At 41.6% G+C, this 16,361-nt stretch overlaps 1 long non-coding RNA gene across 3 annotated transcripts in view; it reads left to right on the forward strand.

Annotated features, from left to right (window-relative positions):
* The first annotated feature begins 6,566 nt into the window (after positions 1–6,566).
* LOC120398444 overlaps positions 6,567–16,361 on the forward strand; it is a 147,233-nt gene continuing 137,438 nt past the window's right edge. For all 3 annotated transcript variants that reach the window (XR_005594417.1, XR_005594418.1, XR_005594416.1), the window contains exon 1: positions 6,567–7,073. This is a non-coding gene — a long non-coding RNA (uncharacterized LOC120398444). The remainder of the gene's footprint in view (positions 7,074–16,361) is intronic.

Genomic DNA, 16,361 nt, shown 5'->3' on the forward strand with positions numbered 1-16,361 from the left:
AAGGGTACGCAGCAGCACCTCCCTGAGTGATTAATGCTCATTTTTTAAAAAAGGGTTAATTTGTTTTGAGTTAATTGCATGGGTTAACTGCGATTAATTGACAGACCTAATTATTATTTTTGATTACAAATATTTGCACTGTAAAAAAGATTTAAATATAAGTGCAATCTATAAGTGGAAGCATGAAGGTATATGAATGTTTAGCTTACCTTGCACATAAATACCTTGCAGCACCAGCTACAACAGTGCCATGCGAACACTTGTTCTCACTTTCTGGTGACATTGTAAATAAGAAGCAGGCAGCATTATCTCCTGTAAATGTAAACAAACTTGTTTGTCTGAGCGATTGGCTGAACAAGAAGTAGGACTAAATGGACTTGTAGGCTCTAAAGTTTTACCTTGTTTTGTTTTTGAGTGCGGTTATGTGAAAATAAAATAATTCTACACTTGTAAGTTGCACTTTCATGATAAAGAGATTGCACTACAGTGCTTGTATGAGGAGAATTGAAAAATACTATTTATCTTTTTTACAGTGCAAATATTTGTAATAAAAAATAATATAAAGTGAGTGCTTTGTATTCTGTGTTGTAATTAAAATCAATATATTTGAAAATGTAGAAAAACATTCAAAATTCATTTAAATTGGTGTTCCATTATTGTTTAGCAGTGAGATTAAAACCAATTAATTGTGACTATTTTTTTAAATCTAGTTAATTTGTTTTGCATTAATCACTTGAGTTAACTGTGATTAATTGACAGCCCTAGTAACCAGTAATTCCAATTGCCTTCATTTTTGGGTTCCAAATGCATCAAACAGGCCTTTTGTTAGAGAACAAGTGTTCAGCAAGTTGGGAACTCAAAACATCTAGTCACAAGTTTGAAAATGTAAGTGATTTTTTTGGTCCATTTCCCACATTGGTTTCCTACCATATTTGCACAGTTGGTGGGTTTTTCATGCTGTCAACTCCTGTATATGCACATATGATATTGTCTAAGTTTTCATTGTCATGATTTAGATGTATAGGAAACATTGAGTAAACAGTTGCTTCTATTCACATTGCATCATCCAGGGCCGGTGCAACAATTTAGGCGACCTAGGCAGTCGCCTAGGGCACTAGGATTTGGGGGGCACCATTTTCTTCAGCAGTGACCGCAGCGGCTGGATCTTCGGCCACCCCAGTCGCCGCCGGCATTTAGGTGGAGGGAGCTGGGGCAGGGGAGTTTGGGGAGGGCCGCCTGCAGCAAGTAACGGGGGAGCGGCACGCAGGGGAACTCTCCGCCCCAGCTCACCTCTGCCCCGCCTCACCCCTACCCCGCCTCCTCCCCGAGCACGACGTGGCTGCTTCACTTCTCCCACCTCCCAGGCTTGCGGCGCCTAAGCTGATCCATCATGGCCCAGTTTGACGCTCATGTTCAAAATTGCCCCAGGCAGGTTCAGAGGAGGTGGCGGTAGCTGAAGGGTCAGGAAGGCTTTTGGTAACAGTGAAGAGGAAGAGAGGGAGGTTGAGACCTCTCCCTGAGTGGCCTCCAGTGACTATTGTTGCAGCCATGAAACAGCCACGCCAGTGAATGTGTCTTGATGGGAGCTGCTAGTAAGATAGCTCGTCAGACCTACGGGGCACCCCTCCTTCTTCTCCTGTGGGACCGATGTGGGTAGCGAGTTCAAGGCACAGAAGAGGTGGGATTTAGCTGTGATGAACATCCAGGATTTTGTACAGAGGTTACTGGGCATAGGCAGACTCTTGTGGTTCTCTCAGCTCCCATTTAAATAGTGTGTGTGATGACACTAAGCAGCATTATCCGTCTCCCACAAACTCCTGGCTTGGACTGTAGCTGGAAGGACTGGTGTCTGCACTGTAGGCGGGCTGCTGGTTACAGGATTCTGCTCTCTAGCCTGCCTCTTGGGGCATATGTGCTGTACATGAGCCCCTCCCATTCCCCCTGGTGCTGAGATGTGGTGGCCTGGGTGGAATAAGAGACTCAGTGATTTAAGAGCTTTAGAAGGGGGTTGGCTGCTCTCAGGATTCTGCCCATGTCCTTTGGGTTATATCCCATAATTGGACCACTAGACTGCAAGATAGTGGCAATATCTGGTCATTAGGTAATAATAGGAGACATACTAATCTCCTAGAAGGGACCTTGAAAGGTCATTGAGTCCAGCCCCCTGCCTTCACTAGCAGGACCAATTTTTGCCCCAAATCCCTAAGTGGCCCCCTCAAGGATTGAACTCACAACCCTGGGTTTAGCAGGCCAATGCTCAAACCACTGAGCTCTCCCTGGCTGTATCCTTTGTTGCCTTCCTGATGTTCATGTTTCAGGGGATCAGAATCTTGACCCCTTCCCAAACTCAAAAGTACTTTCTGGGACAAAAGGAGTGATTAAAATAATCCTTCCCCTCCCCCGTGCAATAATCTGTGTCCATAGAAAGGCTGATTCCACATGGATCTTCTGGTTTCTTTGAGTTTCCCTAGGCAGGAGCTAGTGACTCTTCTCTGAAAACAATCTCCTGGATCTCACAGAGATTTGAGGCTCTGTCCCTCCAAACCAGCCTGGCAATCTGTGGATAGTTCTGAATAGAATCATGCAGAGACTTGAGTTGGGAATCTCAGATACTCTGCCTGGGTGGCCTAGTGGGGTCCCAGCTTGGAGGACACAGATGATTTGTTGACTGTGTCAGATCCCTAATTAAACAGAGTTAAAGAAAATAGCATATATGGTAAGGAAATAAATACCACATTAATTGCAGACTCCTGATGTATATTTCTTCCTGTTTTCCTTTTATGTGTGTGCGCAGAGATTTATTTCTTTTATAGACTTATTTTTATTTCTGTGCCATATTTGGGTTCTTGCAGGCTGAAGGTGTGACAGGTTGGATCACTAAAATGCCCTTGGGAACTGCCACCTGATGTGCTGGGACTACCTCTAAGCTCATTTTCCTTGCCAGCTTGGGACTTCAGTACCCTGCCTGGTTTGAGCCAGGCATGCTTGCCTGCAGCAATCACAGATCCAAGTCTAAATCATGTCCCCCTCAAGTTGCAGGCTTAACTGAAAACAGCTTAAGAAGTGTTCCTGTCTCCAGCACTCAAATATCCGGCTCCCAATGGGGTCTAAACCCCAAATAAATCAGTTTTACCCTGTATAAAGCTTATGCAGGGTAAACTCATAAATTGTTCGCCCTCTATAACACTGATAGAGAGATATGCACAGCTGTTTGCCCCTCAGGTATTAATACATACTGTGGGTTAATTAATAAGTACAAAGTGATTTTATTAAATACAAAAAGTAGGATTTAAGTGGTTCCAAGTAATAACAGACAGAACAAAGTAAATTACCAAACAAATTAAAATAAAACACACAAGTCTAAGCCTAATACAGTAGGAAACTAAATGTAGGTAAATCTCACCCTCAGATGTTCCAATAAGCTTCTTTGACAGACTAGCCTCCTTCTAGTCTGGGCCCAATCCTTTCCCCGGTACAGTCCTTGTTCCAGCTCAGGTGGTAGGTAGGGGATTTCTCATGACTGCAGCCCCCTTTGTTCTGTTCCACCCCTTTATATATCTTTTGCACAAGGTGGGAATCCTTTGTCCCTCTCGGGGTTCCCACCCCCTCCTTCTAAATGGAAAGCCCCAGGTTAAAGATGGATTCCAGTTCAGGTGACATGATCACATGTCGCTGTAAGACTTCATTATCCACTTGCCAGCACACAGGTATACAGGAAGACTTACAAGTAAACAGAGCCATTTAAAACCAATTGTCTTGGTTAATGGGATCCATCAAGATTCCAAGCAACCATTAATAGCCCACACTTTGCATAATTACAATAGGACCTCAGTTATATTTCATATTTTCTAGTTTCAGATACAAGAATGATACATTTAAACAAATAGTATGAACACACTCAGATTATAAATTTTGTAATGATACCTTACAAGAGACGTTTTGCATGAAGCATGTTTGAGTTACGTTATACTCACACTCATTAGCATATTTTCATAACATCATATGGAGTGCACCATCACAGGAGTCTAACAACTTCGGTTCACATTAATCTTTCACAGCAAACGTCCACATTATGAGGTTTATTTTTCCAATAACACACAAGCATAGGGGTATTATCCTACTCCCATTGAAATAACTGGAAAAACACCATAGTGTTCTGTGGAAGCACAATTGGATCTACATTGTTTAGTTTAGACTTATATACAACAATATCCCCTTGTAACTTGACTCTATCATAGATCTTCCTATGGAGAAGCCCTTTAGCATTCACAGAACTTGGCCTATTTTGCTACTAGCCTACAATGACAGACTGGGAGAAGAAAGTAAACACACAGATTATTTTCTTGTGCCATAGTGTGTTTTACACTCTCTAGTTAGTTCTGCCTCAGGCACTTTGCATAAGCATCTTACATAATCCTGTTACACACAAACATATATGTATATATAATACTTCTTGAAAGGCAATCTGAATTAATCCGTCCTCTTTGTCAGTCTGTCTGTAGGCCCAAAAGAAGCATCAAAGAAAGTATGTTGTTCTCCCATCATCTGTCAAACGTTATTAAACTCCATAGACAGTGATGAGTCCTTTCCCAGCATTACTGTGAACCCAAAAAGTTTGATTTCATAAGTGCATGTGAAAGGATATAACTAATCAGCTCAGCTGCTGCATGTCATTGGCGGAGTTTCTCCAGAAATTCACCTCTGTATGTCTAATGATTTCACAATGACCCACTTAATTCCAGTTCTCCTCTAAATTAATTAATCCTGTTTCCTGCTTCAGATATATCTTCTTCCTAATTCTCTTACTACAGAAATGCAAAATTACTAACTGCTGCTCTGGATACTAAGTGACTGAGACACAGGTTCATCCTGTATTCAAGAGAGATTTATTAGAACAATATTTTGACTTCAGCATACAAGAAAATAAACTGCAACCCAGTTTTGTACTTGAATCAAACAATATTTATTTTCTTTCGTGTCATCTCAAGGCTACACACACACAAAATAAGGAAGTGAAGGTTTGGATATTCATATTCTAGAGGGGATCTTTGCAAACATGATTCCATGGACTGCTCTATTGTCCAAAGCAATGTACACCTCTTCAGTTCCTAGTTTCATCGGTAGGAAGCATAAGAGCAGCTTTTCTTGCAGTATTGCTGGAGCAAGCTGAGGGATAGGTGTCACAATACTAATAAAAAGCTGTTTACTGAAGCATTCCAGCCCAATTCTGCAACATCAAGAAGTTCAGGTAGTTGAAATAGCTTTGGAGAAACACCCACAACTTCAAATCATTATCCAAACTGAGCCAAAGTACTAGTTGACAAGTGATCTACTCCTCCTGCTTTGGTGCTCACGGCTGTATCCTCAAGTGGTGTAAATTGGCATAGTGCTATTTACCTCAACTGAGTTATGACAATTCAGACCAGATCTGGCCACTTCTATCCCTGCAGATTTAATTTTGTCTAGTTTATAAATGGCTTGTCCATCTATTGTCCTATGTGAATTATTGAAGGCAACGTTATACCACTTTAAAAATGGTCTAATAATAATGTGAAGTTAGAGGAAGCTTGGACTCATGGACACAGCAGTATCCTGGGAATCCAGAGACACTAACACTGGCGTGCTCAGTGACCATGGGCAAGTTGCTGCACCTCTTTGCCTCAGTTTCCCCATTTGTAAGAAAAGCATTATGTAAGCGCTAGGTATATCTGCCTCTGACTGGTGTCCCTTTTACAGCTTACAGAATCAGACTCTCCATACTACAGAAACAAATCAGAGCAAATAAGGTTGTTTTTTTCTGTGCTGATGTTTCCCCCCCACCTTTTATTTTCAAGAAATATTTTTGGTTACAGCACTGTACAGTTAAAGTACTGTTCTGTGAAATGCTTTTGCATTCAATTACCTTTAACTACAGCAGTAGAAACTAATGATCATTCAGTGCTGGTAATAATTTCCCTTTCATAGTATTTAGTATTGTGATTTATGCTGAGCTGCAGTTAAAATGAGAATAAAGCACTTGCTCTTAAAAAAATACAACCATCTTGTCTCCTTTGCTATACCACAGCCTTGACTGTTTGGTTCTATCACTTTGTGCCTTGTGAGGGACGTGAGGGGACAGTGCACAGCTCCATCATTAGAACTAGAAATGGGTTGGCTCCAACTATCCCTGAACAATGGCTGTGGGACCATATTTTGCAGCTTGATCCCCTCTTTATATGAAAGCAGATTCCACTCAATTTAAAATTGAACCCAAAGCCCTGCTGCCCAGGTGGCACCTTGACTTATGTGTTGGAGGACCTTGTTACGTGAGTAACCTTCCACCTGAGATAGTTTTTGACCTAGGTAATATAATCACAAGTAGAGCTAGGCAAATCCTGTGCAAACAGGCACAGGATGATTTGTTCCAGTTCTTAAACACATTCACTTGGAATGTGCCTGTTGCTGGATGGACAGGCCCTTAAGCGATTGGACTCAGCCCACCTGTGCCTTGTTAGGTGCTTCTCCAGGTGATGGGCTTTAAGGCAAATAAAAGAAAGGCTCCTGCATAAAAGCCAGAGTGAGCAGTGTGAGGAGGCTTTCTTATGGCTATATGAGTAGATGGTGCTAGAAAAGAGGACCACACAAAGATGTGTACACATGGGGAACCTATGAAGGGGCTGTGAGACAGGCTTACAAGCAGGCCAAGCTAAGAAATGTTCTAGAGGGTTGCAGCAATGGGTTTGAGTAAGCAGCTGTCTGATACTTGTTATAGAGTCCCTGGACTGAGATGATAGGGTGGCTGGTGTCTCCTACTAACTTACTGAAGAAAGGAAAACTTCCTGGCATGAGGGTTGAAGTACTAGTGAGCCTGGAATAAGGCTGAATTACCCAGTATGAGATTGTTGGATGATTATTGGACTTCTGCATTAGCGCTTGCTAAATGAAAGGCTACCTCCCTTCTGGAAATAACACTGGAATTGGTCTATCCAGGAGTGGTAGACTAAGGAGCATGGAGAAAAAGGACAGTTGGAGGAAACAGCAAGCTGATCAGAGTGGGAATGCAAAGACAAACTCGTGTTTGGAAGCCACAGGAGGTAAGGCTGTCTTCTCAGTTCTCTTTGTGTTCATTTTCCTCAAATATCCTAGTCTGGAAGAAGGAATTTAAAAAAAACAAATGAATGTTCACTTTTTGGCAAAGTCAGTATGTTTAAGAATCAGAATTTAAATTCATAAGCTCATTCTCCACTGCATTACATCTGTACCGTTATTATACAGAGCCTTGGCAATCTTTTCAGATAGCTCTCAGGTACAGAGACTGATGGTAAAAAATTAAACAAGTAGTGCCACAGTGCAGTGTGGTTGTACCCTGCCAAGTAGCTCTGTGAAAATGGCTTTGTGAGGATTCCTGTTCGTGCCTTGATGATTCTGGGAGACCAACCACATTTGAGCAGTAAGCAAATAAAAATATTACCTGCCCACCCCACAGATTCTGTCTGGGATCTGAAATTCAAGTTGGGTTTTCTCCAGCTTGTGCATCGTTTTGTCTTGCAGAATTTTCATTACTGCTAAAATTATTCCCTTTGTGATATCTGTGCATTGTGACTGCCTAAAATGAGTTGCACTGGTATATCTAAGGACAATCACATTAGAGGGACCAGTGACTGCTGCTGGAATTGCAATTTACTATTGATAACAACTTTGGGTTTTTTAAGCCAAAATAAAATCTACCTATCCTGTAGCTATACTGATGCTGTAAGGCTAGCAGGAGTAAAAACATACTTGTGCATGTGATTGAGCCAGCAGAGTTGTCTCTGAATACACACAAGGAGCACATGTAACAAGATTAACCTAATCAAATTCCCATGAAACAAGAAATGCACATTTCCCCAGTATTGCAGAACCATTAAAGGAAACCAAATGTAGAGCGCCTTAAAATCAGCTTCTTGTTTTGTTGTTCTCTGAAACTGTATGCAATGGGTTGGTGTTCAATTAAACACATTCTTATAGCACTGCATGTTGATCTATTTTTAACTTTATTTGGTATGTCTCTCTCCAAGTGCCCCATGACATTGCAGAGAAGTATAGCGAAACAGCACACTGTCTCCAGAATACATTTCTAGAGTATGAAGAATTGCATGGGTGGGGATGGGGGTGTGTCTCATATGCTATCTAAAAAGGCCTTGCTCTAGAACAAAATCCTCAGTTGGCTCATTATTTGCTATCTCTATAGCAACGTCATATGAAGATATTAAAATACTATGCAAACAATTGTAACTCAGAGCATCTCTGTGAGGTAGGCCAGGAAGTATTGGCAAATCTGGCTTCCCCAAACCCTGGTTAAGCCATCTTGTTGACTATTCAAATGCTGATGTGTTTTCAAGTTGCATGAGTGGAACTGCAGAGCTGTGGTGATTTGGGAAGATGGCCATTGCTATATTTGAAGGAGTTGGTCCCATAGGATTTGAAGTCTGTCTTCTAGAGCCTGTATTCAGTGAAGCAAGACTGTGAAAAGAACACCCCATTGTCTATTTTCCATCGTAGTCTTCAGATCCGGACCCCATGGTTCCTAGTTCAGGAATGTATTGTTAGAGCTTTTATGTCTACCATATTGAAGCATTAGGGGTGAAATCCCAGGCTCTAGTGAAGTAAACACAGAACACCCATTGGGGTCAGGAAACTTTGGAATGAAACTATTTTATGTATTTTAAATTATTTCTGACTGTCCTCAGGCAAGTGGAGAATGAATACATAGCAATTCAGAATTCTATTTGCTAAGAGGATGCTGCTGATTGAGTCATTTAGAGATTGTAGGATGTGTCTGTCTTAGTTACAGAGCAGTTGATGCTGGGTGCTAATAATTATTCATATCTTGGAGTCTGAATTTTGTTTTCTGAATATAAAAATAATAGTTATGGTACAGAAGATGGGCCTTCTCCTGAAGGCCGTTGGCTTGAATCCCATGCAGGTCAATAGCAATCGAAAGGTGATATCATCTGATTGCTATTCAGTGGCATAAATGAAATGAGCTTGTGGTTTTCAGTCTCTTTGCAGCATGTCCCCTGTAAACCAGCCTCAGAACTGTCACTAACAGGCACTCTTGTTGGAAGCCTCAGCAAGGAAGCCAAAGACTGAATGGGCATGGTTAAGGTCCCATTGAAAACCAGGCACTCTTCATGACTGCACCTACTGTAGGATGTTCAGAGTCCTAGGGAGTGCCCTCTAGGATCTGTAATTCCTCCCCTCCTAGTATTGTGTTAACTGGAGATTAGCTGGCACTAGAACTCTTCATCCAAACTATCCCTTAATCCTCAAAATTCAGTGACTTGAATAAAATGGGACCTGTATCTGAGTTGTCAAGGTAAGGTCTGGGAAACCTTAAGGCAAAAAGCTGGTTTTCTCAAGTCTAGTTTTTTTTATTCTATCTAAGCAAAACTAGATAGTTCCTGCTAAGGGTTTTTATTTAATTTTTGAGATTTGGAATATGTTAAAATCCAACACTGCCAGACTCCAGGTTTGAGAATTCATGTAAACAAAATAGAACAAAATTACATGCAAGGAACTTTGAACTATAACTGCCAAGTTTTTACAGCTCTGTAGTGTAAGGTAAGCCAAGTGTTAAAATTAATTTAAGGGGAGAATATTTTAAAGTGCAAAACTCCTTTAAACAGTGTTGGTTTTCTTTCAAATAGAGAGATTCTAGGAAGGAAGATGACTGTGTAAACACTACTTCCCACTTACCTCTATCTTAATGCTGAGTTTCTAGTTCCTCTTTTGTACTTCTATTCCTGTAGAATCTAGGAGGCCACAACTAAGATCAGGGTCCCATTATGCCAGACACTGTACATATGTTAAAACAATTGATGTCCTGCAGAGCTTGCAATCTAAATGGACAGGACTGACACCTAGGATTGCAGAGAGCCTCTTAAACTATAAAGCAAGAATAAATCACTGCAGCAATACATTCCTGAATCATCTGCAAATAGCTTAACATAACAGTTCTGAGTCATGAACTTTTGGTGTGGTGTTAGCAATGTTGACAAACTTTCACAAGTAGGCTTCAGAACTAAGTTTCACTGATCAACCTAGACAAGAGTTGATTAGATTATACTTGCATAATTTGTGAAAATGGCATCTCCTATTTGTATCATGAGTGGGTGAAGCTTGGTTTGTGGCAAGAGTTTGGGATTGTCATAACTTCCCCTCCTGCACCCAACCAGAACCTGGGTGCACACCTCCCACTCAGAATTGTGCAGGGGAGTCTTTGGTGCATTATGGCTATATGTTTGGTGGATGAAAATCAGGTCCCAAATTAGCTCTTTGCTCCCTAGCTATCTATTTTGGCTCTAGAGGAAGCAGCTAAGGCACACATACAGCTCACCAGAGAGAGGGTTTTTGTTTAAGGATGTGACATGCTGGGAGAAACCCATTAGGGATGAGGGGGCGGTATGCTGAAGTGTACTACACAATGTGGAGGAATTTTCAAGGATAGCTGTGGGAAGTAGATTGTTCTGTGGGGTTGTAAATGGGGTGGTCACAACGTTCATCTAGGGAGCCTCCTATCTTAGCAGTTGAGTCCTGATCCCACTGAAATCCATGAGTTCTGTCATTGACTTCAAAGGATTTCACCTCTGGGCTCTGGCAAAAGCTAGGTATTGAGAATGCAACATTAGGATCAGGAAATAACTTAAATTCCCAACTTAGTATAGTTTCTTCATGCAAAAAAGTTCACTTGTGCATGGGTCAAAAAAGTACCCTCACTTGCCTAGGCCCTAACTACTTTTTGTGGTCTTTAAACATTTCAGCTCATCTCTCACAATGTGGTGACTATTTGAACTCATTACTCAAACACACATTCATATTGCTAACAATCTGAAGTTAAATACTATTTCATAACTGGAGTCACTTGATGCCCTAAAACAATAGTTCTCAGACTTTTGTACTGGTGGCTCCTTTCACATAGCAAACCTTTGAGTGTGACACCCCTGCCCCCTTTAGTTAAAAAAAGTGTGTTTTTAACTTTATATATTTAACACCATTATAAATACTGGATGCACAGTGGGATTTGGGGTGGAGGCTGACAGCTTGTGACCCCCTGAGGGCTCCCAACCCCCAGTTTGAGAACTCCTGCCCTAAAACAATGTGTTAAACTGTTGAAAATACAGAACTGAGACAATGCCATTTCACAATGGAACCTGAGTAGAAAAATGCCAGACTTCTTGACTCATGATTACTAGAAAGAGAGAAGCAAGCATATAATCAAATCACCTCCTAGCCAGCAAACCAAACCTGAACAGGCTTTTAGAAAATGTTCTAGGTTTTTAATCTTCATGACTTTGTACTGAACATAACAGGAAAGAGCAATCAAAACAGACTTCAACTTGGAAAGTAAAGTTTTGCTCCTTCAAGTAGCCTAGACAATGATTGATAGGAAGTCAGTGAATGTGACAGACTTGCTTATAAGCTGGTTCAAAGGTCACAATGTAAGTCCATGCAAGTCAGTGTGTGTATGGAATTTATACTTCAAATCTAGAACAAGTATACGTTGCTTGAAAAAGCTGTGTATATAAACAATGTTGATAAATAGGTATCCAGCCCACCCACCACTAAGGGAATTAATGGGATACAGAACTCTTCATTATTAGCGTATCTTTTCTGATCTCATTACTTCTGCATTGGTGTAGCTCAGGAGAAATCAGTGGATCTACAGCAGTCTAAAGCTGGTGTGAGATCAGACACCCCCATCTGAAAGGGTGTCAGGAGGAGGAGGGAGAAAACTTGTTCACCTTACCCTCTAAGGATGGAACAAAAAGCAATGAGCTTAAACTGCAGCAAGGGAGGTTTAGGTAGGACATTAGAAAAAAAAAATCCTAACTGTTGATGGTTAAACACTGGAATAAATTGCCTAGGGAGGTTGTGGAATCTCATCTCTAGAGATATTTAAGAGTAGGTTAGATAAATGTCTATCAGGGATGGTCTAGACAGTATTTGGTCCTGCCATGAGGGCAGGGGACTGGACTCGATGACCTCTTGAGATCCCTTCCAGTCCTAGAATCTATGAATCTGACTTTGGTGTGGGTCTCTTGACCAAAATTTGCTTCATTCATGCTGTTTGAATAAACATCCTTCTGGGAAAGAGTTAGTGTCAGACTTGTTTGCCAGGTTTCAATACAGTATCACAAACCCACTGTAACTGACCCATACTGGGCAGGCTTATTGGATATGCTGACAGATCTAGTTTCTGCTCACACACTGTACTGCAAGCTCCTCTGGCAAGGAGCGTGTCTTTTCTGCCTAGAAACATACGTTAGACCATGAATAGCTCTACTGAAATAAGTGGGTGTACTTATGGACTAGAACATGGCTTAATATGATTGTAAAGTCTGCTGCTCTAGGTGCAGGTACAGCACTTAATCTGCAAGATGTCTTGAGTCCCTTATAGTTTTTAACCCAATCTTGTGACTTTGCTTTTAAAAAGAACCTACTAGAGGAGGTAATGACTGGTGGATTTTCATTCCCAGCAGGCTCCTCAGAAAACTTAGTGAGTCAACACATCTGTAACTTTACCACCTACAGAGAGCTGATGCTGAAATTAGACTCCTGTTGCAGTAGGGCCACAAGATAATGCTGGCTGCTTTTATTTGACCTTTAAAAGCTGTGAAGTCCTTATTAATCTATCCACTATAGAAATACAAGAATTAGTACAAATGGGTTCAGATGAAAAGGCTTGAGGGCTCAAAACTTTCTTTGTGGAAAAAGGTGTTGGAAGTCTAGAAGGTGATGGTGGTTTTAAAAAACAAAACAAAACTGGAGGCAATGGAAGAAAAGGAATGAAGGCCTAGAGGAAAAAACTTCCCAGTAATTCTTTCTTCCCATGAATACTAGACCTCAAAGAAGGTATTAAAGTTAGTTATTACTTCAGTTGAAGAGAAGTGGATTCCTAAAATCTTTATGTTGATGGGCAGTCTCAAGATGCATCTACACTTGTGGTGGTATGCAGAGTACAGACACTGCACAGCCAGCTAGCTCAGGTGTAAATAGCAGTGTAGACAGTGAGCCATGGCTTAGGTGACTAGAGTGCCCTAATGCCTGAACTCCCCAGGGTACATACCCTACATGGCTCTCTAAATGCCCATGCACTGTCTCCTATGTCTGCCCAAAACATCAATGTAATGTTCTGCTGCCTCAGCACAGGAGCTACCAGAAACTTTCATTGTGGTGTGTAGCTACATATGTAGTGCCTGTACTATACATGTTACTGTAGGTGTAGACATAGCAAAGGTGGATTCAGGACCCCTGAATTCTATATCCAGGCTCTGCCAATGAATTGCTGTTACCCCCAGACAAGTCACTTCAACACTCTGGACATCTGTTAATTGGCTAACCTTTTGTGAATGAATATACTTGCACTGCTAGAAGTGATGGTGTAAACTGGGCATTTAATATACCCACCACTAGCCATGGTACTAAAATAACTAATTAAACAAGGTTCACAAATATACATGAGACAACACAATGTGTTGTTTGGACTAAGCATTCACCTTGATGACTAAATTGACGACAATGACTGGTGAATGATAGGAGGTAGTGACAAAGTATGGGAGACCAATACAGTCAATTTTATGTGTATAATATATGATCAAATTTGTAAGGTGGATTGTGGCACTGTACTTAAGGCCCCACTGCTGTGATAAGGAGGCAATTAATGAAATAAGACACACAAGTATGGAAACATTTTTTTTTTGTGGTTAGATCTGAGCACCTCACTTAAACAGTTACTAAAACAGGGACCCAGTGGGATGTCGGTCAGAATGGGCCTTTTGCTGGCCCTCTTCATGGGTGAACGTTGTCCACAATGGGACTATTTTATATTGGTGATCTAAATAGGACTTGTGCCTAAGATAGGGTGACCAGATGTCCCGATTTTATAGGGATTGTCCCAATTTTGGGGTCTTTTTCTTATATAGGCTCCTATTACTCCCCACCCATCCCAATTTTTCACATTTGTTGTCTGGTCACCCTAGCCTAAGAGATGGTAGCTTGCCACTGTATATTGTTAAAAATTCATTGTAGAATACAACGTAGAGTGCCTAATACAAGTCATGCCCAAAGAGGCACATTCTAAGGTTGAATGTTCAGCTGTAACTTTTGGAATGCCCTGACTTTTTTTGGAGAGCTAGCCATGGCCTATCACTGAGCCACTGAAAGTTTGAGAAGCTTTCTTTTCCTAGAATTCCAGTAAGAACAAGTTGAATTGGGGGTGGGGAGAGGGCAAGGAGTAGAATTAAATCCATTTTTAACCGCTTGCCATGCAATAGCAAAATACCATTGTGCTGTTTTATGAGGCAATAATCCTGTTCCCTGATGGGACAGTCTACTTTGTCTCCAGCTTTGTAGTTTATCAACTAACTGTATTATAGCCTCATAAATGAAGGACTATAATGTGTGTGTTTTTTTTTTCTTGTGCAATATGTAGACTTCTATCATGCCCAGAAGTTAGCAGTAGACTCCAAGAAAGTTAACAACACTAACTCTGAGATTCCAAAGGCTAAAATCATGGTAGTTTGGCATTAGTGTTGCAGACACTTTTTTTTATGGTCAGGGTTAGAAGAAACAAGAAGATTGAGGGATCATAATCTATAAAAGTAATAGGGCCTCTGTGTGAATGAATAGGTTCAGTTGTTATGGATGCCTGGAGATCACATTAGATCATGGATCTTGCCGGATGTCCAGGATTAGGGTATGGAATCCCAACTGGCTCTGTAAGGGGGCAAAACTCTCTACTGTACAGAAGAATTCCAAAGAATCACAGCAAGTCCATGGACTTCTGTCATGCTTAGCAACCCCCGAGTCATGGACTTTCCTTGCCCTTAATTAGGAAAAATCAACCTAGGTAAATAATTTTGGCTTTTCTTCAGATCACTCCTACAATAAACACTTGACTTATGAGTAGTAGAGCAAACCAGAGGACAATTCCATTTTGTGTCAACATTTTGAGATTTCAAACTTCTTCTGCATTGGAACAAACAACCTTTTTGCCAAACAGAATTGTCTAAATGTTCACTTAGATCAAAAAGGTCAGGTTTTCAGTTTGTGTTCTTTCTCTGCTCCGAAGTGACCTGAGAGTCCTGGACCTCAGAAACCTTCCTGTCAAACTTTTTCGGAATGAATACATCTCTGTGAAATATTTTTGGCTTGGAAACAACATATTTTGAGGAAAATACTTAGTCGAATTTTCTAACCAGCTATACTGAGTGCAAGTGTTTTCACACTTGATTCCCTAACAGCTCCAAAGAGGTAACTGCCTGAAAAAGGAATAATATTCATTACATGCTATAGTTTAAATACACACACTCTCTAAACTAATGAAAGATAATCCCGGGCCTGTGTTATGGAAACACCAATGTTATGCCTTATTCTTTTCTCATTTGTAGAACAGGAGTAGCTTCACTGAAGTTGGGGCATTTCACATCCACCAATTCTCATGTCTGTTAGGTTGGGGGAGGAGGAATAACACACTTTAAAACTTGCCTCATCTTTCTTTAAGGAACCTCCCCCCCCCCCTCCAATGCTTTAAATGAAAAGTAAAGGGAATTTTCATGGGAGAAATGTAGTTAAAACCAGAGTTAGGTCTAACTTTTCCTTTTTGAAAAGTCAGACCTAAAGATTTGTGGTTGAAATTCAACCATTAACTTATGTTAACCCCCTAAAATAAATAGTTACCAAAATCAGTTTGTCCTGTAGAAAGGTCTGAATCAACAGTATACTATGGGCAGGGGCGGCTCTAGGCACCAGCAAAACAAGCTGGTGCCTAGGCAAATCAAGGGGCGGCAGGCGGCGCGCCGCTGGCTGCCGCAGCAGCGCCTGCGCCGAGGGGAGGAGAGCCGGGACGACGGACCTGACGACCACATGACTGCGCGAGAGCGCGGGGTCCGCTGGCTCGCGCTGGACCTCCCCCGAGGCATGACTGCGCGACGCGCGCGCGAGCCGCGATCGCCGCGCGTCGCCGCCGCCGGGGTCCAGCGCAGCAGCGCCACCAGACCAGCGGCAGCCAGTCGCCTCATGCCCCCGCTGCTCCGCTCGCTCCCCCGCGCCGCGCGCGCGCCTGGGGCGCCAAAACTGTAGAGCCGCCCCTGACTATGGGTACTTTATTTTCCACTCTGCTGCTTCCCACTGGTTTCTTCCTATCTGAGTTGACAGAAGGCAGCCACAGTCAGAAAGCTATATTCTCTCAGCTCAAGATAAAATGTCATGTTGCCTTATCTTGTGTGCATGCTTTGTTTTGTTGCATCTTGCTGGCATGGTCACACTAGGATGTAGTAGCTCTGTAGACACAGCAAATGAAATCAATCATTTACCTCAAAGACAGTGCCTCTGTAAACTTT

Source organism: Mauremys reevesii, linkage group 2 (assembly GCF_016161935.1).
Source record: "Mauremys reevesii isolate NIE-2019 linkage group 2, ASM1616193v1, whole genome shotgun sequence".
In the NCBI taxonomy this organism is placed as follows: domain Eukaryota; kingdom Metazoa; phylum Chordata; order Testudines; family Geoemydidae; genus Mauremys; species Mauremys reevesii.